The sequence below is a fragment of the Lepidochelys kempii genome, chromosome 5 (assembly GCF_965140285.1).
Source record: "Lepidochelys kempii isolate rLepKem1 chromosome 5, rLepKem1.hap1, whole genome shotgun sequence".
Taxonomy (NCBI): Eukaryota; Metazoa; Chordata; order Testudines; family Cheloniidae; genus Lepidochelys; species Lepidochelys kempii.
The window spans coordinates 52,927,929-52,950,209 of record NC_136384.1 but is presented as its reverse complement, the minus strand read 5'-3'; positions in this window follow the sequence as shown (position 1 = coordinate 52,950,209).

Genomic DNA, 22,281 nt, shown 5'->3' with positions numbered 1-22,281 from the left:
CTCAGAACAGACACATTTCTCACTTACTGGAACTCTAATAGCTAATGAAAATAGAACTTTTGAACTCCCAGGGACCCTTTGAATGTTGTAGCAGTATGAAATGTCTTGAATGCAGTTGAGGTGAGTTTAAAGACCTGCCTGAGATGTAGTCCTTGGTCAGTGTAGGCAGTAAACAAGAGCAACTATTGCATCAACAAACAAGGCATAGGAAACAATTACTGGAAATGTGGGTGATGAAAATCATTTTGGGCTCAATTAGCACATGCTAACTTCAGATAAAGCCAATATTAAGCACTAGGGTTAAAGATCTGACCCTATTAAAGTTAATGGCAGTTGCTCCCATTGACTTCAATAGAGACAAGATTTCACTCCATGACCCAACCTCCAGACTATTATTCATTAAGAGTCCCACTGATTTCAATGGGACTATTTACACGAATAGGCATTTCAAAGATACGGCTCTACGGTTGGCTCTAAACCAAGATAATGATCTAGCCCCAGGTTTTAAAAGATATTTAGGCATTGCTATGGTTAGCGTCTCAATGTTGAACTGATTTAGGCTCCTAAATCACTTAGGCGCTGCAATGCTGAATGCAGCAATGCCTAAATACATGTAAGAATCTGGGCCCAATTGTTTAGGAGATCACTGATATTAAATATATACAGAAAGAGAGAGAGAGAGAGAGAGAGAGAGAGAGATTAAAAAAGAGGGATAGAGACACACCTGGATCTTAAATCTCTTCTTCAAAGGGGTCGTATTAAACTTCAAAGAGCACATCAATTCCTCAGGAATATAACACTGAGTTGAGGACTGACTGGGAACATAGGAGAGTGAAGAAAATATATGAAACAGAATTTAATGTGGCTGACGCAACCCAGCACATCTCTGCACTAAAGGCCAGTTAGCTAAGGTTTTGGAAACAGTTGTTTCCTTTAAACCGCAAACAGCATGTATAATATTGATACGTTTATATTACCCTGGCTAACATTCTAGACAAATTTTTCTCTGAGGATATGAACAGAGCAGAGCAGATTTCTTTCTCACAATGTTTATAAATGGCTGGCAAAGCTAAATTGCCAGAATGAATTATAACTATCTCCTGATACAGTCCGAACTGGATTAACTACATCTGTAGTTATTGTTGTGGGAGAAAAACCCGTGATTTTTATGGAAAAGAAAAATGTTTGATTTAAATCGCTGGCATACACAGCCCAAACCATTTCAAAAGTTTTCAGCTGTTTTAATCAGTGTAAGGGGATGGTTAAGGGTCTGATCCTTAAAGCAATTACTCAAGTGAGTAACCCACACTCACACAAGCAATTATTTTCATGTCAATGGAACTATTCATGTTAGGAAGGCTTGCTGACATAAATAAGAGTTTGCAGGGCTGGGATCTCACTTTGTTATGATTGCATGGTTCCAGCTTTCAAAACGGAGGCTTTTTCATATTTTGGAAATCTGAACCATTTTGGAAAGTGAATACTTGTCTGCTAACAATGTTTTAATCTTTCTGATGCTGTTATTGAAGTTCAAAGCAGATAGGGCTCTATTAAAGGGCTGCAAACCCACTGTAATGTAACACTTACCCAATTTGCAAGGATTTTAGCTTCAAAAGTTCTTTCTAACTGCACCCAAACTTCACAGATCATTTCACTTTCTGCAAGGAGCAAGTAGACCTGAGAATGGTAACCATAAGGGACTGGGTGTCAAGAAAGAGATCCAGTGGGAAGAAGCCCCAGGAAAACAGTAACAGATAAACTGATGGAGTCAAAGGGAGCACCATGACTGCTGTTTGTAGGGTCCCTGGGTTGAGACCTGCAGTTGTGGGTGGGTCTGGATCCCCCCCACCATCCACTGGGGAAGTGGCCTAAGCCCTGAGAAGAGGATAAGACTCTACTAAAAGCCTGAGAAAGAAGACCCTGGAGAGGATCAACCATTTATTGAACATTGTTACCCCAGAAGGGGGACTGAGCTTAAGAGATGTTTGTTAGCCCCGGAAGGGTTCTGTCATGCATATTAACTGCATGTGACTTGGCTGGGAAGCTGAGCCACTAAAGACCTGCCTGATGAAGTCAACAAACTACAGGGGGTACCAGGGGAAAAAGGAAATGGCAGCACCATACCCAGCCAACAGGAGGCACTCACAAGAGATGAGTGCACCCTGCATACCAAGTCACTTAGGGTATGTCTACACCGCAATAAAAGACCCACAGCACAGCCACAGCTGGCCCAGGTCTGCTGACTTGGGCTCAGGCTGTGGAGCTATACATTTGCAGTGTAGGTGTTCAGGCCCAATCTCAGAGCCTGGCTCCAGCCCAAGCCCAAACATCTACACTTCAAGTTTATAGCTCCAAGGCCTGCAAGCGACTTGGGCTGATAGAGTTGGTGCCTTGGTTTTTTTATTTGTGTTGACATAGCCTTAGGGCCTGATATAACTTCATTGAAACTAATTTAAAAAAATTCTGTTGACTTCATTAGTCAGTTCAGGTCCTTAATATTTCTGTGTTTAAATTCCTCATATTGAAAATGCAGATAACATGCTTCCCTACCTCCTGTGAGTGATGTAAGAAGAAATTCATTAATATTTGTGAGGTGCTCAGATACTACAGTTATGAGTGTGTAGAAAAGTTTGTACGTTAATACTACTTATCTTCCTACCCTTCAGTTTCTATTGCTCTGAGGGCCTTTAATCTGTGAACCTTGGAAAGATAAGATCCTGGATGCATTGCCCTGTAAATGTAGAGACCTGAAGAAAAGAGATGAGTCAATGACTGGATAGCTACGTGTGCAAACATGTCATTTGGGCTCCTCCTCCCTGATAAATTAGTAGTATTCATGAAAATTCTATAAACTTGAAAAAAATAATATGCACAATTTTAAATCTGCATTTTTTTTCATTGCACCAGCATAAAATGGGAAATTCTCTCAGAATTCAGTGCAGCCTTTTGAGATCTGAAAATTGTATCCTTTTTTTCTAGTGAACAATGTAAACCAGCATCTCTGGTAGTTATTAACTAAGGAAATGATCTCATTCCTATTCAACTAAAATGGTATTTAAATTTTCAGTTTAAATTTGAAAGATCCACTTTAGCCTTTTTACTTAGAAATGGGCCATCATCCAAGCTGGCTTCATACAAAGAAACAGTGCTCCTCAATGCAGACAAATCCAGATAGGGCCACTTAAATAGCAACTTTTCAAAAACCAAACAGTTCAAAAAAACACTGAAGATCAAATTCTTTCTTTTAGTATCTTTGGCCTATGCTATACAGAAAGTCAGACTAGACGATCTTGTGTTCCCTTCTGGCCTTAAACTCTATGGTTCTAGGACTCTCTGTACTACGCTTACTCAGTACTTACAGTAAAATAAGACTCTTACATTCAGATGAGTCCAAGTTCAATGTAAATCTGTTTGAAAATTCTTAAAAATGAAATTAACTTTTGATGTACAGAACAGTGCTTGGCTAAAGAATAGTGGTAGCCATTAAGAAGCCAACATTTATCAACAGTTATCACTCAGCAGTATCTGGGATATAGTAGCACAGTTATTTCCTATTCTAAGTATAGTGAGAAACTGTGGTCCTGTAATACAATGTGTGGAATCTTTTGATAAATGTTAATGTTTCAATGGAGACCACTGCAGCACTTTTGCAGATTCTGGTTGTGATTTCCCAATCTGCCTAAAGGATTTAGATGCCCAATTCCCTGCAATTCCAAATCTTCTAGGCAGCTTTGACAGTCTTACCCACTCTGATTCCTTTGGGATTTCTTCATCCCCCTTTTTCCTAGGCAGTCATGACCCAATGTTTTTTCTCTGTTGTTAATTACCCCATACTGCACCTTTTAATTCTGCTGGTGCATAATATAAAAGGAATTCTTTTAATCATAGACATTTGAGTTGTAAATGATCTATTAGGTCATCTAGTCCATCCTCCTGTCATGCTGAAGGGATCCATGCACTATTTTCCAGAATTTGGATGTCTAGTTTTAAATGTATCAGTGAAGAATGGAGTTGATTGTTAAACGGGACCAAATTCAGACCAGGTGTAAGTGGGCATAACTACACATATTTCAGCAGAGTTGTACCCTCTTAAATCAAACCTGCATTTTCCCCATAGCTTTTCTGTTGTTCTTCTTAATAAAGTACAGAGAGTTTGTATTTAACAATTTAATGATCTCTGTTTAAACATTATATAACTCTAACACATTCTAGCCTGGGGTTGACTACAGTCTGCAGCTTCCTGCAGTCCAAAACCCCGCCTTTCAATTAGGAGGACGACTTTGGGTCTCTGCAGCCACACCCCACAGCCTTACAAAACAATAACAGCTGGTTAAGACAGTATTGGACGTCAGGAAAGCAACTTTGGGTATGTCTACACAGCAACTAGTCACCCATGGCTGGCCTGGGCTAGCTGATTCAGGCTGTGGGACTGTTTCATTGCTGTGTAGACTTCCAGGGTCAGGCTAGAGTCCAGGCTCTAGGACCCTGGAGTGTGGGAGCGTCCCAGAGGCCGCGGTCCAGCCTGAGCCAGCCGGGAAGTTTACACAGCAATGACACAGCCCCACAGCCCAAGTTCCACGAGCCTTTCAGCTGGCACAGGCAAGCTGCGGGTTTTTCTTTGCTGTGTAGACATAACCTTTGTCTATAGTTACTCTACCAACATCACAGAGAACTTAATACTGCCTCTAGCTTGTGTGTGTGAAAGGGTCTGTTCTGCTCAAAGACCACTGTCCTTGAGTTTCAGCTCAAGTGCCAGGCTACTAGGAGAACAGAGACCTGCATTCCCCTTTCTGCAACACATCTCCATCTGGGAATATGGATGAACAGGAAGTGGGTGGGTGTGGCTATGTGCCAAAGAGGGAGATGTTGCTGTTATGGCTAAGTGCCATATTCTGTTCTAAGGGGCTGGTGGACTTGTGCAACTCTGATTTAGTGGAATTTAAATAAAGAGCTGGTCAAAGAGTGGTAGTCCAATACTATCTTTGATTTATATTACTTTCATTCATGGAATAATTTATTCAACAAATATGTTTACTGATATTTGACCAGCTCCACTTACAACCCTACCAAAAAGCCAGATTATGCCCCCCTCCTCATCTTGGCCCATAATGGAGAGTAAGCAAGACAGAAACATAAATATTTGCACAGATTCTGCAATTTTCCAACCTGATCATTGCCAAACTTGTTTTCTGGTACTGGGTTGCCCAATTATTTTTTCTCACAGACACATTATCTAAGCAACATTATCCTACCTACCCATATAGACAAAAATCCACATTTGTAATATATGCGTGACTGTACATGAACAACTGATGTGTGGTCACTTTTTTATACCTGCAATTTCTCATCTGTAAGATTCTTCCTAAACGTATTCAGCCTGAGTCCAGAGTGAAACATATTAGCACTGGGGAGACTATTAGTGCTCCTGGTTCTTTGAATAGGTTCAGTTCATTCTCGGAGCTAGTGCAGTCACTTTGCACAGCTGAGGATTCAAATACCATCTAATGCCAGGCTCATATGAAGGTTTTCAAATTCTGCAAGGCAGAGGGTAATCCTGCTGGAACAAAATGAGCAACCACTTCTAGAAGAAGAGCCTGGTAACATGATAGTCTGTCCATTCTTCTTTGAGCTTTGCAGTAAGCAACTAAGAGAGCCACTGGCCTCTGTTACATACACACAGCTGCAAAGACGGCTGTAGCCGTGTCACTTCCAGCAGCAGGATTAGCTAAATAACATACTTTTCAATGTTCAAGAGCTATGCATGGTGGGATTTGTTTGTTTTTTTAAATCGTAGTTACAATTAATAGTTGTGCCCCGAACACAAAATATACTGTAGGGAACAATAGGGCACATTCAGCAGCATGGTCTAAACAACTTAGTTGGTCTGTTCCATTTCCAACTTCAGTGCTTTCTTGGGATGTCTACTGCAATGATCATGGCACAGGAAATCAGGATCCTAAAGTCTAATCTGGGTTCTGCCACTAATTTGCTATGGAGCTATGGGAACTGTAGTGCCTCACCCCCACACTTGCCCAGAGCCAGACACCACCAAACTACAGCTAATCTTCCCAATAAGTATTATCATCATATTACAGATTGCAAACCAAGTTCTCTGCTGGTGTAAGTGAGTAAAATGCCATTGAGGTCAATTGTGCTGCATCCATTTGCACCTGCAAAGAATTTGGCCCCATGCCTGGCCCTCTGCAGGTATGAAAAGGGAAAAAAAAGTAAATCATGTATACTGAGGCTAATGTTTGTGTTTTGCTTTTGTTGCCTGAATAAATAACTATCAAACTGGGAGAGGGGAGAAAGGTAAAATTTGCATCACAATAATTACATGGAGATGAGAAATTCATGCCAGGGGTGAGATGGAGCAGATTTTCTTTAAAAAACCAGACAATATGAAGTCCATTAGAAACTGCTGTCCTGCAAATAAACCACTGTAACACCCTTTCCAATGACTCCCTGGAATATAAGCGCGAGTACAGTGTTTCAAAGGCACTTCAAGAGTATCATAATTGGAGGCCAACAGTCAGACACTTGAACCCATGTAGGGCATATGCAAGAGCGAAATGTGGTGTCTCTTTGTCAAACCTATCATAAGTAACAGAACTTTCTCTCTTTCTCTGTTTACTTTCAGTTCATCTTTAGTGCTACTGTGCTGGTTGTGAATAAATGAAGAAGGCTTTGAGGTTGCTGTATTGAGCAAAACAGTTGAAGCTTTTCTTTGATAATATATTACTAGAACCATTTGCTGTTAACACAGCTTTAATTGACATTGGTATTGTGTCTCTAGAAAACTAAGACTTTTTTTGATGCATGTTCACCACTTCCATTAATGCTAATGAATCTACAAATGCATATTTAGGAGAGGATAGACATCATGATAATTATAACTTACATTTATGTATTGCTTTTAATCCAGAAAGAACTCAACATGCTTGACAAACTTTACCAACACATTTCAAGTGTGTGTGTGTGTGAGTGTGAGTAATCACTTTCCCCACAATTGCTGTGCAGACATCTCAAGGTGAAAGGCAACAGCTGTGTAACAACAGAGCAACATTGCACAGCATGGTAATGACCAGAAGTTTAGCATGCCTTATCCATTTGAAATCACAGGGAGAATTTTAGTTAGGTGGCATGTATATTACCCAAATCAAATTCTTGGCTTGATCACTGGAGCTAACACTCCTATTGTTAAGGTGCAGGGGGAGAGGGGGGAAAAGTATCATGGGATTTTAAATGATGGCAAGTTGCCTGGACTCCGTGTGCCTGGACTGGCTGAAAGACAGCATCTCCAAAAGCTGTGTGTGCACCAACACTAGGTCGGACATTGGTCCAAGATAGAGCTGGAGGGAAGAGTGCCACCTACTGAATAAGCAACATCAAATGTTACAGCATTTGGGTTTTCTTTGCCTGTTTCCCAGCCAAACCAAGGTCTGAACCTGCTTAGCTTGTGACATCACCGTAGAAAGTAAACTTCAGTGTCACAAGTAGGGGTAAACTTACATTATGAAAAATATTAGGGAAAACACAAATGGCTGACATCAGTAGTGATGTATAAAGTCAGAAGTTTGAGGTGAAGATTTCGTCAGCGTAGGAATGAAATAAACAATACAATCCCTGAAACTGTCCCATCTTCTAAGAACTGTATTGAGTAACTTCACAGTCCCAGGTTTATAAGAAAACAGAACATCTAAACATAGTATCCAGTCTACAGAGGCTATTTTAGCTTCTGCGTTACCTTACTCAAAGCAGATGTGTGGAGTCTCTTCAGCTAGATGTGCTGTGATCAAGGCAGACTGATCCTTACTTCATGACAATATTTGCATACTGAATGATAGGAAAGTAATAAACTTTACTTGGGCTTCAGCATTCTAGTAAAACCTTGGAACATTTCCCTTTGTATGGTTCCCATTAGAAAGCCGGATGGTTGTTTCTGATGGCGTCTGCAATATTTCCTAAATCCCAAATGCATACTAACCTATGTGGCTGTACGTACTCCTTCCCTAAATCTTGCTTGTTAGTTAGAATCAGCTTTAGTTGTACTGTGCTGGATTCACTTCCTTCCCATACTGTCAGAATATAGCACTTTCCTGCACCTTTGAGGCCTCTGGTGCTACAAAGGAATTTACACCAGGGGAAGGCAGGTGGTGTTTCTATCACTAAATTACTATGGAGTTTCTGCTATGGAAGGTCAGCTGTAAATTCCATCAGGGGCTTCATACAAGCTCTCAGAGTGGTAGCCGTGTTAGTCTGTACCAGTAAAAACAACAAGGAGTCCTTGTGGCACCTTAGAGACTAACGCATTTATTTGATATATTATATCATGGGATATAACCCACTTCATCAGATACATGGAGTGGAAAATACACTAAGCAGGTATAAATATAAATGAAAAGATGGGAGTTGCCTTACCAAGTGGGGGGTCAGTGCTAAAGAGGCCAATTCAATTAGGGTGGATGTGGCCCATTCCCAACAGTTGACAAGAAAGGGTGAATAACAAGAGAGGGAAAATTACTTTTTGTAGGGCCAACAAGGCCAATTCAATCAAGGCAGATGTAGCCCATTCCCAGCAGTTGACAAATAGGTGAGGTGACTGTGAGTTGTGCTGAAATCAGTGCATCCCTGGCTACCTGGTCCACGTCCTCTCTCCAAAACTTATGGGTAGCACTTGCTATAGGTGGGACCCAGAGGGAGGGGAGACTGTGGCTGCCTTGCCCCATCACATTGCTTCCCCACCCTAATCTGTGGTATACATCAGTGAAATCAGGCCACTGGGTGGAATTCATCATAAAATCAAAGGACATTTTGTAAAGGGAGGGATCTATCCTGCTGGCAGATACTTATCCTGTCAACTTTAATGGGAATATAACTTGGTAAGAAATGAAAGCCAGGAAGCCCCAGACAAAAAGCAAACCCTAAAGTGTATCAAATTCTCAGTTTAGAGGCACTGAAAAGCAAGCTGTTTACACAAACTCCCCCACCCCACGGAGTGTTAGAAAGGCTATGGTCTCTCTTTGGGACCTGTGAGCCACATCAATCAAAACAAAGTGCTCCCCTAGTGGAAACTCGCTGGAGACCGCATGCTGTCCAGCACACCTCTTCCTGCTACTCCAGATGGGGACCTCATGGAGGCCAAAGTGAGAGTGCTGAAAATCAATCTAATTCCCTAATTCTCCACCGGCAATGAAATGGACTCCCATTATTGCCTTTCTAATGAAAAAGCAAGCAGGCATTCATCAGCCTAGGTCACTGTCATTGCCTATTATTATTTTCATAACTGCATTTTACCATCCTTGTTATTTAACTGACTAAAGCAGCAAAGAGAAACAAATTATATTCTCTTAAATCATTTTTTACAAAATGAATAAGACTTTTTTGGGGGGTGGTGAGGGAAGAAAAGAGGCATAAAGGGAATAAAGAGGCTTTATTTTGTCCCTTTTTAGTGTTTTTTGTTTTAAAGGAAGCAATTTCCTGATTTTTCTAATTACTCATGATGAGCTTTTGATCTTACTAAAACCTTGCTATTAATTACCTTCCTGTAAAAACAGCAGAAGTGGTTTCTTTTCACAAGATTTTGATTCTCCTTTAGGACCCAATCTAACTACCATCCAAGTAAATAGGGGCCTGCCCTTTGCCTTCAGACAAAAGGATGTGGATTAGACCCTTCGTGAAAATACAGATTCCACCATTAAACATTTTAATGTCACTCCCCTGACCACTCTGTTGTTCTTAGTGGAACTGATCTATGCAAAAACTGGAGAATTGGCACTTACACAGAAAGGGAGAATATTAACATCTTGTTTAAACACTTCACAGCATATAAATGAGAACCACCACACTGAATGTTGGTATCTCATGTTGAGTGTCATGCATGAAGTATTACTGTACCCAGCATGGTGACTAAATACATATTATGTTGGTTTTTTTAAAATACATGCTCAGGAAAATAATGGAAGGCAGAAATTTCAACACATACTTGTTTTCAGGATATTTACATATGTTGTTTACTCAAGTCTTGACTATGTTGTGAAATGTAGATGGCAGTTCTCAGCAGCTAACAGAGAGACCTTTTATTTATTTGCTCTGCAGCTGGAAATACTGTTCTAGAAAGCCAGGAAGTTTTTCCTTAGCATATGATGAAACCTTCCGCACAATGAAAATCACACTGTAGTTAGCATCACAATTGTCCATAATGATATTTGATGCTAATCTTCTCTCAATGTGGAACTTTCTTGAACATTTGTGAGCATAATAAGCTGTGCAATCTAGTATTTAATATTAAAGACAGCAGCATGTGAAAATAATCTACATGACCTTTTTTCAGAAGCTTGGGGGGGGGTATTCATTTCTTTAATCAGTCATTAAATATTCAAAGGCCCAGTTGCCCAGTAATAACATTTCAAGCTCATTTATTTTAACTGGTGATTTTGCCTAAAGTGTCCTCACCTAAAGGATTTCATTCTGACCTCATTGCTACCCATGGAATACCACTGAAATCAGTGTAAAGATCATAATCTAGCCCAGTGTGTTGTTCTAGTCCTGTTTGTATGTCATGTTGTTTTATGCAGAGTTCCATTTTAAGCACATGGGAGATCTATACCATTTTAAGCAGCACCCATCGACTGCAGAATTCTCAGGTATGCCAGAGCAGTGCTCTGCATTAGAGCTTCATCCTTGCAACCTGGGGTGCTTTATTAAAGTTTTCACATCAGTAATAATATGTCAAAGGTGGGCTCAAATTTTTGCACTATCTGGATGCCAGTGCAAATTAAGAGGCAGCTTTTCCAGGTGCATTTCAAGTTTCTAGGTTCTGAACAAATGCTAACACATTTATATCAGAAAGCCAGCTACATCTCAGCTGGCTCTGTACTCCATTCGTGGACAGGGGAACCATTCTTCACACTTTTCCTCCACATGCTGCTAGGACTCTTTCCCACCCAGTCCCACCAACTGGTCCCCCCTAGCTTCTGGTACAAGTGGTGCTCCTCCTGTTTGGTTCCCCTATTCATGTGGCTCCAGTTCATCTACTTGCCTCTTCTCCTCAGCCTTCCACTTGTGTTTGCAATTTCTTCTCTCTGGTAGTCCCAATTTTCCCTGATATTCCTGGCTTCTCTTCCTTACACTACCCTCCCCAGCCACACACTCTCTGCCTGCTCTGACTCTTCTGCTCTATACCTGTCTACCTGAATAGCCCAGTGCTCAGCTCCTGCTGCCCCTCACATTTTGGCTCCACACTCTTTCATCCTCCACCCTTTCCCTCTGCCTTCAACCTCCTCCTGCTACTCAAAAATATCTCCTCCTCTGTGACTACACCCTTTACCTCTTACAGTTGTGAATAATTTCCTATTCCCCATTTAAACATTCAGGAAGGGGTGGGGAAGGGTTAAAGTACTGTGAAATAATCTGATTAAATAAGCATTACTGAAGTATTATTAGTTGTTGACTTAAGTGCAGCTATCAACAAACCCTTCGTTCAAGTTATCAAATATATTTCAGACAAAGCCTTCAATGACAAATGATATTAGTTGAAAAATGGTAAATAGTTTTGGTGAAAATTTCTGAAAGAAATGAAAAATGTTCACTGAAATTTGGCACTATTTTTTCATGACAAAGAATAAGTCAAATAAACTTTTTTTGTTTGAAATGAACTGAAAATGTTCTTTTTTGAATAAAGGCCATTTTTTATCAAACAAAGTTTTTATGGAAAACTTCTACCAGCTCTATTATATACCATATCCTGCCATTTAGCTTCATGCAACAGTCCCATTGATTTTTGTAAGTGATCTGCCCTGGTATGATGACAGGGGAAGAGTCACAAATACATTTAAGAGCTCATCTGGAAACACTTTAAAGGGCCTACTTTTTAGAGGGCAGACACACAGCACTTTCTGAAAGTCAGGCTTCTTTAAAGTATCTCAAAACTTGAGGAATCCAAAATTACTAGTCACTTTTGAAAATAATAGCCAAGAAGAATATTTTAATTGGCCTTCCTGATCAGGACTATGTAATATCCCTGGACCCTATTTTCCCAGCACAGCATATGTGTAACTTCCATTAAAATCTTGGTTCTGAATATGAAAAGGATCTGCCATGAAATAAATGAAAGACACTCAAATCCCACAGTGGGAGAATAATGCTTCTGGAGCGCAAAAGGCTCACTGCACCATTTCGTTCCTAAAACATTTCTCTATTATGGCCCAGCAGACATTGTGGAGAGCTAATAGATGGGAAGGGAAGCAATGACATATTTCTCATCAGTTAATTTGATTAAATGATTGCAGTAAGAAAAGCATGAGAGGATCCTGGACAAACATTTACCCAAATTTACTAGGATTTGTGATTTGTTGTCTGATCTGGATTTTTTTTTTTAATGTGCGAGATACAGACTCAGTTATGGTTTTGTAGTTTCACCTCATAGTTAACAATTGTTTCCACCATAGGCAAGACTAAACATTAGGAAAAAAACCAATGGCACAAATTTCAGACCTGAAGTCAATGGCATTCCACCCACTGACACTAGGGCTGAATTTGAGTGGCAGGCTAGAGGACTGCATTACTTTGACTCACCTAATCTCAACAGTGCAAATTTTAGCTCTGGTGTCTTATTGAATTGCAAATACAAACTGAAGCAGTGCTTATTTATAACATTATACAAGATGTCACTCACCAGAAAAGAGAAATGAAACAGACAGAAGAACTATTATCATTGGACTTTCTTTATCTTTCTCCACTGGTCTGAAAAATGCCTGTTTCAGAAGCAGGAAAAAGAGATTAAACAAATGGTTGTTCTCTGAGCCAGCTGGATTCTTTCTTTGTGAAGCTAGATACGGTAAGGTTCCACACTCTGGGCCAAAGTCTGCTCTTAGGCTCTGAGTCTCACTGCCTTGGACTTTGCATATTGGCGTTCACACACATACATAGCGGGTATGAAATGCTACTATTTATTACCTGAAGTAATTCTAGTGAGCATTTAACAATCACTTTGCCCTCACTTTGTACTGCTATAAATGACTGCACAAAGCACAAGGCAATGGAGAATGAAGCGTCATCATTACTTCAGAGAAAATCTGGAATAACTCTATTTATATAGTGCCATTACCATTGTAACTGAGATCAAACTGCAGTGCTGATTGTGGTAGGCAGTGGTCTTTGAAGTGGTTGATCTTGACTTCTGATAAGCCCTGCCCTGTGATTGGACTAAGAGGATTGAGAATGGTGAGAACAATGACACAAGGTGTTGATGCATTAGCTTTTGACCTGCAAAACCAGGCTTACACTGGGTTAGTCCACAAGTGAAATGAATTAGTTCTTCAGTTTTCATAAGTAGCACCAGCAGTCTAATGAAGTAAGTATCACCCTGCACTGGACTAACAAGAGTGCAGCAGACCAAGTTTTATGGGACTGATCCAGAGCCCACTGAATTCACTGGGAGTCTTACATTGGCTTCAGTGGGATTCAGATCATAAAAACATAAGAACGATCATGCTGGGTCAGACCAAAGGCCCATCTAGCCCAGTATCCTGTCTTCCGACAGTGGCCAATGCCAGGTGCTGCAAAGGAAATGAACAGAGCAGGTAATCATCAAGTGATCCATGCCCTGTCGCCCATTCCCAGCTTCTGGCAAAACCAAGGCTAGGGATCAGGCCCTTCATTAGTTGCTTAGGACAGCTTGCAAAGTCATTAAAATAATAATTAATATTAGGCCATTTATTATTCTTATAGAATTGTAAATATACACGGAGATGTACAACTGTAAACTGTTTTAGGTTCCTCATAAATCTGCTAATTTGAGTAATTAAATTAATCAAATTCAAAGGGGAGGAAGGGGAGGGGAGAAAAAAATATTAGCTTCTAAGGGAAAACATTGTTCCTTCCATCCTTGCCCCTACACAATATTTTATTGTGTATGTGTCTCACTATGTAAGGCATACAGTAAAATAGAGCACAATTGCCTCATAGTGTGATGGACCTGTCATGTTGAGAAGGCCTTTTTTTAAAAGCCAAGAAATCACTTGTCAATGTCAAATCACCCATCCCCAGTGTGACATTCACATTGTGAATCCAAACTCAGCTCAGATTGTGACAAAGCTGTATTGCATTCAGATCCTATAACTAAATGTGAACAAATGTAACACTCAAGTATTGCTTTCATGATTAAATAAAGGATGTCTCATCCATGAAAGGGGATTATTATCTCTAGTATAAAAGCATGACCTCCTCATTAAAATATCCACAATCAAGTCCATCTCTTCCAGTGAGAGATTCTATTTATTCTGTGGGATTGTTTTCACCCACACTTTAGGTTTGAATCAGAGTGTGGGAATTACTAGTGAATCAGGTTTACTTCTCGTGAAACTCTTAGCAGCCCCCTTTTTACTGTAATTAGAGCTTTTGCTGATTACTGTATTTTCATAAATCACTATCACCTAGGATTTTCTGAATGGTAAATTCATCCATACTGTTTTGCTGTTATGTTATTATGAAATATAATTTTATACATGCTTATAAAAGAGGAAACATTATTGTTATTTATTTAACATTATTGTTAGAGCTAGTAAAAATGGAATAACATTTTCAGTCAGTTTTTTCATCAAATTCAATATGTTGAGGAAAAAATTCAGTGAAATTGAAAACTTTATAAAGTTTTCAACCAGCCCTAATTATTATGCATATCTGGCCTCCTTAATCACTTTCTTGGTCCACCCTGAATATTTCCTCTACCCAAGTGAAATAGAAAAAGCCATTTGTATATGTGTGATTCACTAGTTGCCATTAGAAAGTCATCAGTTACCACATAGTGATATCAGTTTTCTTCTGTATTTGGGATAGTGGAGAAGTATGCTGAACAAGTTACCCCTGTTTGGTAGTTATTGGTAAATATTCACCATGTAGAGGTGACCATCCAGTAGTCAGGGGAGTTCATAAAGGCTTTCTTCAAGTCGTCATACCAGCCATTTGCTGAGACATATCTTTGGTGTCTTTTCTATGAGCCTGATTTTTCTCTCATTTATACTGATGAGCTCAGGAAGTAAGTCCTTTGGGGATAGATGAGAATCAGGCCTTATACACCAATGAAGCCTCTTATTTGCTCCAGCTGTGACTCTAAATGTGCCATGGGACGATCAAATATGCCACGTAAATAACAGACGATAATAATAATATTTTACTGTCTCAACACCTCCCAACGTTACTCATCCATTTTACTCATCCACGTCACTATTGTGCCACAGTTATTTATCCAATATGGGCAAAAAACCTCTTCCACAGCATGGAACATACTGCGGTGAAGAGCACATTAAAAAAGTGTAGTTAGATGTTTTATGTGTGCTTGATAGTTTATAATCCCCTGGCTTTATCCCAGAGGCACAGTTACCAAGAGAATATGTTTCTTGTAATATATTCCCAAAGAATATACTTGAAGAACCTTCAAGATGTTGTATATTAAAAAATACTACATTTCTCATCTTCCTCATCTCCCCCAGGTGTCTTATCCTTACCCAGCAATATAATAGCACTTTTAATTTCTTTTTTTTATATAATGTTCTGTTCCAGATATTTTTGCTATCCTTCTGTTCAGAGGAATTTTACATTTATTTTCCAAGTCTTTCCCGGCAGCCTTATATTTTGGTACATATAGTTTATGACAATATACTTCAAATGTTTTATTTATTTTAATAGGGACTGTTTTCATTACATCATTTAGGATTTGAGGGCTGAAATGCACTTGGAAAGTTGTTTACCTTTTCAAAATGTAGCTAAAAGCCTTCAAGGTCCTATTTCTTGGATCATAAAATTTGGCTCCGGATGACTGACATCGGAACTCTGTTTGACCTGTTGTGACTTTAATTCACACTTTATTTCCACCAGTTCTCTGAATATTTTATTAGAGCTAGAGGCTCATCATTTGGTCTCCAAATACGCTTAAGTTTTTGTTTAATTTACTGATTTATCCTTTTTTTTTCCTCTCTGTATTCTATATGCAATACTTTTTCCAGTCAGTACTATGCATTAGGATGAAATACACCAGTGATGCGGCTGTCAACCACACTCAATATTTAAGCCCTGATGTGGAGGCAGCACAGGGGAGCTATGTGCACAGTAGCCACTTTGCAAAGAGGTCTACACGTTCCCTGCATGCTCCAAAAAGAGTTTGTGCTGCTGACCAGAGAAGGGACCAGAGGAGCCATATTTAGGAGGATGCGTTGGCTGCAGCACAAGTGGAGTGAAGTGGCTACTGCCATTGTTGTAGCCCAGAGACTGGAACCGTAGCCCTGGGACAGGAAGGGTCTGTTTTGCAGCCTAACACTCTGGTTCTAGGTGGAAAGGTGAATTTAAACTCCCCAGCCCACTTACAGTTCTGCATTAGCCCATCACTCAGGCTTTATGCAGCAGTGTATTTCATTCCTTTTAATCTCAGATTCTTCCTTGAGATTCTGATTGTCCATGATTTAGTCTTAAAATTTCCTTGATGCTTTTTCAATCATGGACCAATTATGTATCCTGTAAATTTGTATGGTATGTATATTTAGTATAATCTAATTTCACTGATTTATCCACCATCCACTGCTGTACCTGTTTATCAAAATTGTAGTAGGGAGATGATGTAGACACAGCACTACTATATGTCCCACCCTATCCAGTATGTAATCAATGCCACCTGCTGTCACATGTTTTATTAAACAGCTAACCCTGCCTGCCCCCACTTGTAGCCTACAGTCTAATTCAGCCATATATGGTACAACAATTAATGATTCAAACTGGACAGGTGATGTGTAGAAGAGGTTGCTAGTAAAATGCCAGTGCCCTTTTTAATTTTGTGTAAGAATTTCATTCTTTTGACTGGCAGCCCTGGAGAACCAAGTCTTCCGTTTCTCCCCAGAACAGCAGTGTCATGGAAGGCAGCGCTACACGTTTCCCCACACTGGCCTGGCACTGTAAACAAATCCTCATGTCGAGGTGCCACCAGCAGCATGACTGGGTATTTCCATTTTCATGGACATTCAATCTTTGCCCTTCCTATTGAGACCGTCACAGAAGTGGTTGTGTGCTGCTCATTCTCTGTGATATGGACTCTTTTGTGTCTCAGACACAGCTTGACTGAGCCCTCCACTTCATTTCACGTAAGCCACCAAACAGCCTTCTAGGAATAACAAGTTTATGTTTCTACCGATAGGAGCTGGATTTCACACTGTGGACCAGCAGCCCTTTTAAGAAAACGGGCTTTTTCTACCAACTTACACAAATCTCTTCCTGATGAGTAGTGCCAAACAGGATGAAACATCATTTTATCCACCAAATATAAATAAAGAGCTTGATATAAAAATGTCAGGCACGTGAAGGAAAAGCACGAATGAAACAACTGAGTCCAGCAGAAGTTAAAGGCTTGGGCAAAAAGCAATAGGATACCGATGTGTTGGTGGTAAAGTGCAATGCCTACAGGTGTCAATAGCTATGAGCTCTTAGAATAAAATGTATAGTTCTGTTTTAGAATCGTCTTCCAGAACAGATTCTGAAGGCTAGACTTCTAAGCTTAGCGGGCTAGAGATTCAGCTATGTGAATCAATATGACTTTGAGCTATGCTGATTTACATGAGCTGAAGATCTAGTTTTGGTTGGCACTAGTGTCCTCTTGCAACTAGCATACTGGTGGACACAAAAAGAAAAGGAGGACTTGTGGCACCTTAGAGACGAACAAATTGTCACCTTAACAAATAAACATGAGTGCAGGCCTCCTGGAGTTTGTTTCTGCATTATACATGGTTATTAAGAGGTAAATTCTCATCTAGGAGTTATGAACTGCTACAGAAGGTAAGAGGGTATCCTGAACTAAAATCCTTTTTAATATCTCCAAATAAAGTAGCTTTCAACACTATGTAAGACATATTTCTGTCTGAATGAGGACTGTGGGGCTGGGGAGGAAAGCGGTATTATAATTATGTCTCTGCTCCAGAGCAGATTTCTGTAGGAAGCAACCATGGAAATTTGCAAAAATGTGTCTAAACCCCAGTATAGTTTCCTGGTAGTTCAATTGGACAAAGAAGGTAGACGTATGACCTCTGTGGATTCCATGCTGTGGAAACCTATGTATAATGTCTGCTTAATCTCTTAGACTCCTACAAACTGATTTTCATATCAATTAAATGTAAATCATTATTCTTCATTTCAAATCATGGGGAGAGTATTTACATGCATACTGACACAAGCGTCATCTCATGTAGTTATTCAAAAAAAAATACCCCTAAGCTCATCTTTCCAGGAATTGTCTATCTTCCAGAGTTCACCATCCCCCCGGTGCGTTGGGCCATATTCTGTCTCAGCTACACTGCTAAAAATTGGAATAACTTAACTGGCATCAACAGAGTAAGTCTAGATTTACGCAGGTGTAACTGAGATAGTTGTGCAAGTACTGGTATGATGAGTGCAGGAAAAAAGCAAGCAAGCAGGAAAGCATCCACCTCAGCAATCTGGTCCTTAATTTAGGAACAATTACCACCTCAAAGTGTACTTCTTCCAAAGCACCAATACAGTATACCACTGTACAAAACTGCAAATCTAATTAAAATATCTAAACAAGAGTCACATACCTAACAAGACACATTCAAGCACATTGGTTTTTGTTAAATCCTTTTTTCTTATCTTTCATCAATGTGTTGTCTGATTAGAATCTAAGATCTTTGGGGCAGGCTCCTTCAGTGAAATCCTGGCACTGCTAACGTCAACACACCTGCTTAGTACTGGTGCAGTGCAAATAAGAATTGTAATAATAATTATTAATAATAAAATATGCATTGTGTTTGATTAATTGCAAACTGAAGATTCTCGGACAGTATCTTGCAGTTTAAAACTTCATCAAGAGGCAGTGTTGAAGAACTAAACACTGCTACTAGAGATTTCCAGCAGTCTGTCTGGGGAAATGTACAATCTCTAAATTCTGAAAGCTACAATATATTTTAAAATTCTAATTGTGTAACAACACATTTCAGTTGTCTATGCAGAAAGAGAAACGACTTCACTTATCTTTAGAGGGCTAATAAAATCTAAAATATTTTCTCTCCCTGTCGCTCAGATTTTATTTTAGTGCTCTCCATATGCTACTGCCATATTACAAGAAATGGGAAAGTAATATACTTGTATTATAACATCCTGTTAAAGTATCATATTCTTTTTCTATTCCCAATATGGTAAATTATCAGTATGTTTCTATGTAAATTAAAGCTTTCATTTTGTAATTAGGCTGCATCTCCTGTCAATATTCCAATTTAAGATGAGTGAAAAGTTACACAGGTAAAATCAGAGATCATTTTCTTTCCACTGTGTAGGAATCAGAATTGCCAGCAAGAATATATTGTGCTGAGCAAAACATAAAAAACATAAAACATAAGGAGGTGGTAGAGGATGCTGAAGGTCAAAAGATACATCTGCAAAATGTTTTCATGAACTGATTCTTTTTCATGTGAATCCTTAGTGTTCAGACTCATTAAGACAGAAAGCAGGCTGCAAGGGTTGCATACGTATCAGAAAATATGAAGAGTTCTGACGAGGTTCTCAGGTAGGAAGGTTACTAGCAAATGGCTATAAGATGGCTGAAACTGAAGATGTAGCTCTTCTAGTAACTCCATAGTGCCCAGAGTTGACTTTTCATGACTCAGGCACCACATGCAAAAATGACCTACTATTTCTCTCTCCTCCCAGGTTTAAAAAGTTTTGTTGTTACATGTTTGTAACCGGTTGGAATGCATGTCAATGATCCAATGAGCCAGTTAAAACCGCTCATATCAGTGGATAATGCTTTTTGTGTGAGATGCTCAGACTGAAAAATGTAAATGCAAACAGCTAAAATATTACATGCTGAATGACCCCCACACAACCAGCCTTTAATGGGGAATTATTTTAAATGGGAAGAACAGCATTGTCATTTCCCATTTTCCCATAAAGCTCCTGCTTCTGTATGCGTAACTGAGACAAAGGGGGTTTGTGGACTGTGGCAAATAATGGTTTTACTTTGATTTCCCTTCTGATTTTTGAACTCTTGGCTTCAGCAATGCTGCCATTTGCCAAATAGGGAGCACTAGTCAGATTCTATCTCACTAATCTAGGCCTATCCCCATTCAGCTTAAAAGAACTTTGACTTGAAAGAGCTTTGGATCAGACCTATATGAGAGGCTCATAGGCACTGGAGTGCTTTTGGCTCCCAATGAAGTCAATAGGTGCTCAGCAGGTTTCAGACCTGAGCTCTAAGTGTGTTGATGAAGACATGCAGATGTACTTGGTTGGCAAAATCAGGCCATTCCATATGTCAACTGGTAGGGAGCTATCTGGAATAGCTCATGATCATGATTGCCTACCTCAGGGAAGACTGTCAAAAACAGGGCAGACACCCCAAACTGGTGGTGTGTTCAATAGTTAGATTTCACCAAGCCAGTAACAAATGTGAACTCCTGAAGACCATTATAATGGTCTTACCATGGAGTTGCACACAGTCCCCCTGCCATCTTGCCATCCTAATAAATGGTCACTTACACCAAAAATCACACCACATTCAGGTTGCTTCTAGTCCCAAGAGACCAGTCACTTACCCCCAGGTCAATTGGTACTCTAGATCTTACTCCCAAGACAATGTCTTAGCCAATCCTTTAATAAAATATCTAAAGGTTTAGTAAGTAGGAAAAAGAAAGAAGAGAGTTGCTTATAAGTTAAAGCAAGCAAACATACACACACGAATGAGTTGTCATCTAAATCCTAAGAGTGACAGAGTTATAGTGATTTGTCAATTCAAAGTGTCTTGCAGGGCAGATCCTTCAAGAGGCAGCCCCTGGGGATCTTTGGCTTCAGTTTAGGGTATCTGGCCCTTCACGGCTGAAACACTCAAAAAGATGGAAAATTTTCCAGTGGCTTTGTTTTATTTCCTTTATTCAGCCTCTAAGCCCATAAGATGAGTTTTCTTGCACATAGCATTTCCCAGGTGCAATAGGGCCATTAGTCAATCCTTTGCATTGTAATGATCTTTGATTTTAATATCCTTTTGGATGGGTCAGGGGGATGATTCCTGTACGTGAGTTCACAAGTTCAGAGCAAACATTTTCAAAGGTGCCACAAGTCCTCCTTTTCTTTTTGCGAATGCAGACTAACATGGCAGCTACCCTGAAACATTTTCAAAGTTATAAAGCAAAACTTACAGATTTTCTTATAGCATGGAATGCAGACATTGCAAGTGATATTAATGCATGCAGCAATTTGCATGCATTTCATAGAGTATAAACATTAAATAGATTCTTATAAGACTAATACCTATTTTGACCAAAATCAACATATGGGTGAACTGGTCTGGTCTCCAGGTGTAAGTTTGTCAGTTCGCAGATAATTCCTGCAGCCTGGGCAAGGGCTGGCATCTGGCCTGCCAGTGTCACACTGATCATGGTGTTTACGGGGGGCCAGATCCTGATATTTTATATTGATTCTGAGGAGAATAAGTCCACAGATAGTCCCATTGAAATCAATGGGAATATTTTGCAGTGCTACTCAATGTGAATAAGGGTATAAGATCCAATCCCTTTTATTTTTTTGTTTGTTGTAGCCATTTCACTGAATAAATCATGCAAGAGTTTCAGGCTGGTTACTGAGGAAATAGCTTTTACTTAGGGCTGGTCTATACTACTGCGGTAAATCGATCTAACATACGCAACTTCAGTTATGTGAATAACGTAACTGAAGTCAATGTAGTTAGATTCACTTACCGCAGTGGCTACATAGTGCTGTGTTGACAGGAGACCCTGTTACCCTGAGCACGCGGGACATTCAGGTCCTTTAATAACTAGGAGACGAAAGGCTTTGACAGTCAGAAAAGATCCATTGACTAAAGTGGTTATGTGATTATCTTCCATAATCTGTGCCACATCTGAAGAAAAAAAAATCATGAATCACATCATAGATAGCCCCTCCTCTCCCTCTTATTTTGCTTTGATAATTTGTGGATCTGTTTCTTTCTCTAGGGCATATTTGGCATGTGACCTTCCCTGGGTATATTACACTGTCTCTGCAATTCTGTCTCCAGAGCAGATCAGTAATAGCACACTTGATATGCTTCCAGTCGGAAGTGGGTGTCAAGATAGAGTTTTAGACTTCAAAGTGTTCTAACAGTTTCAAATACAAAATAAGACCACAAAAACCACAAGCACAACAGAAAAGAAAAGAGCCTGTCTACAAGGTCAAGTCATAGAGCAGCTCAGTGGATGCAACTGTTTCTAGGCTCGAATTGCCCTGGGAGTGGACTAA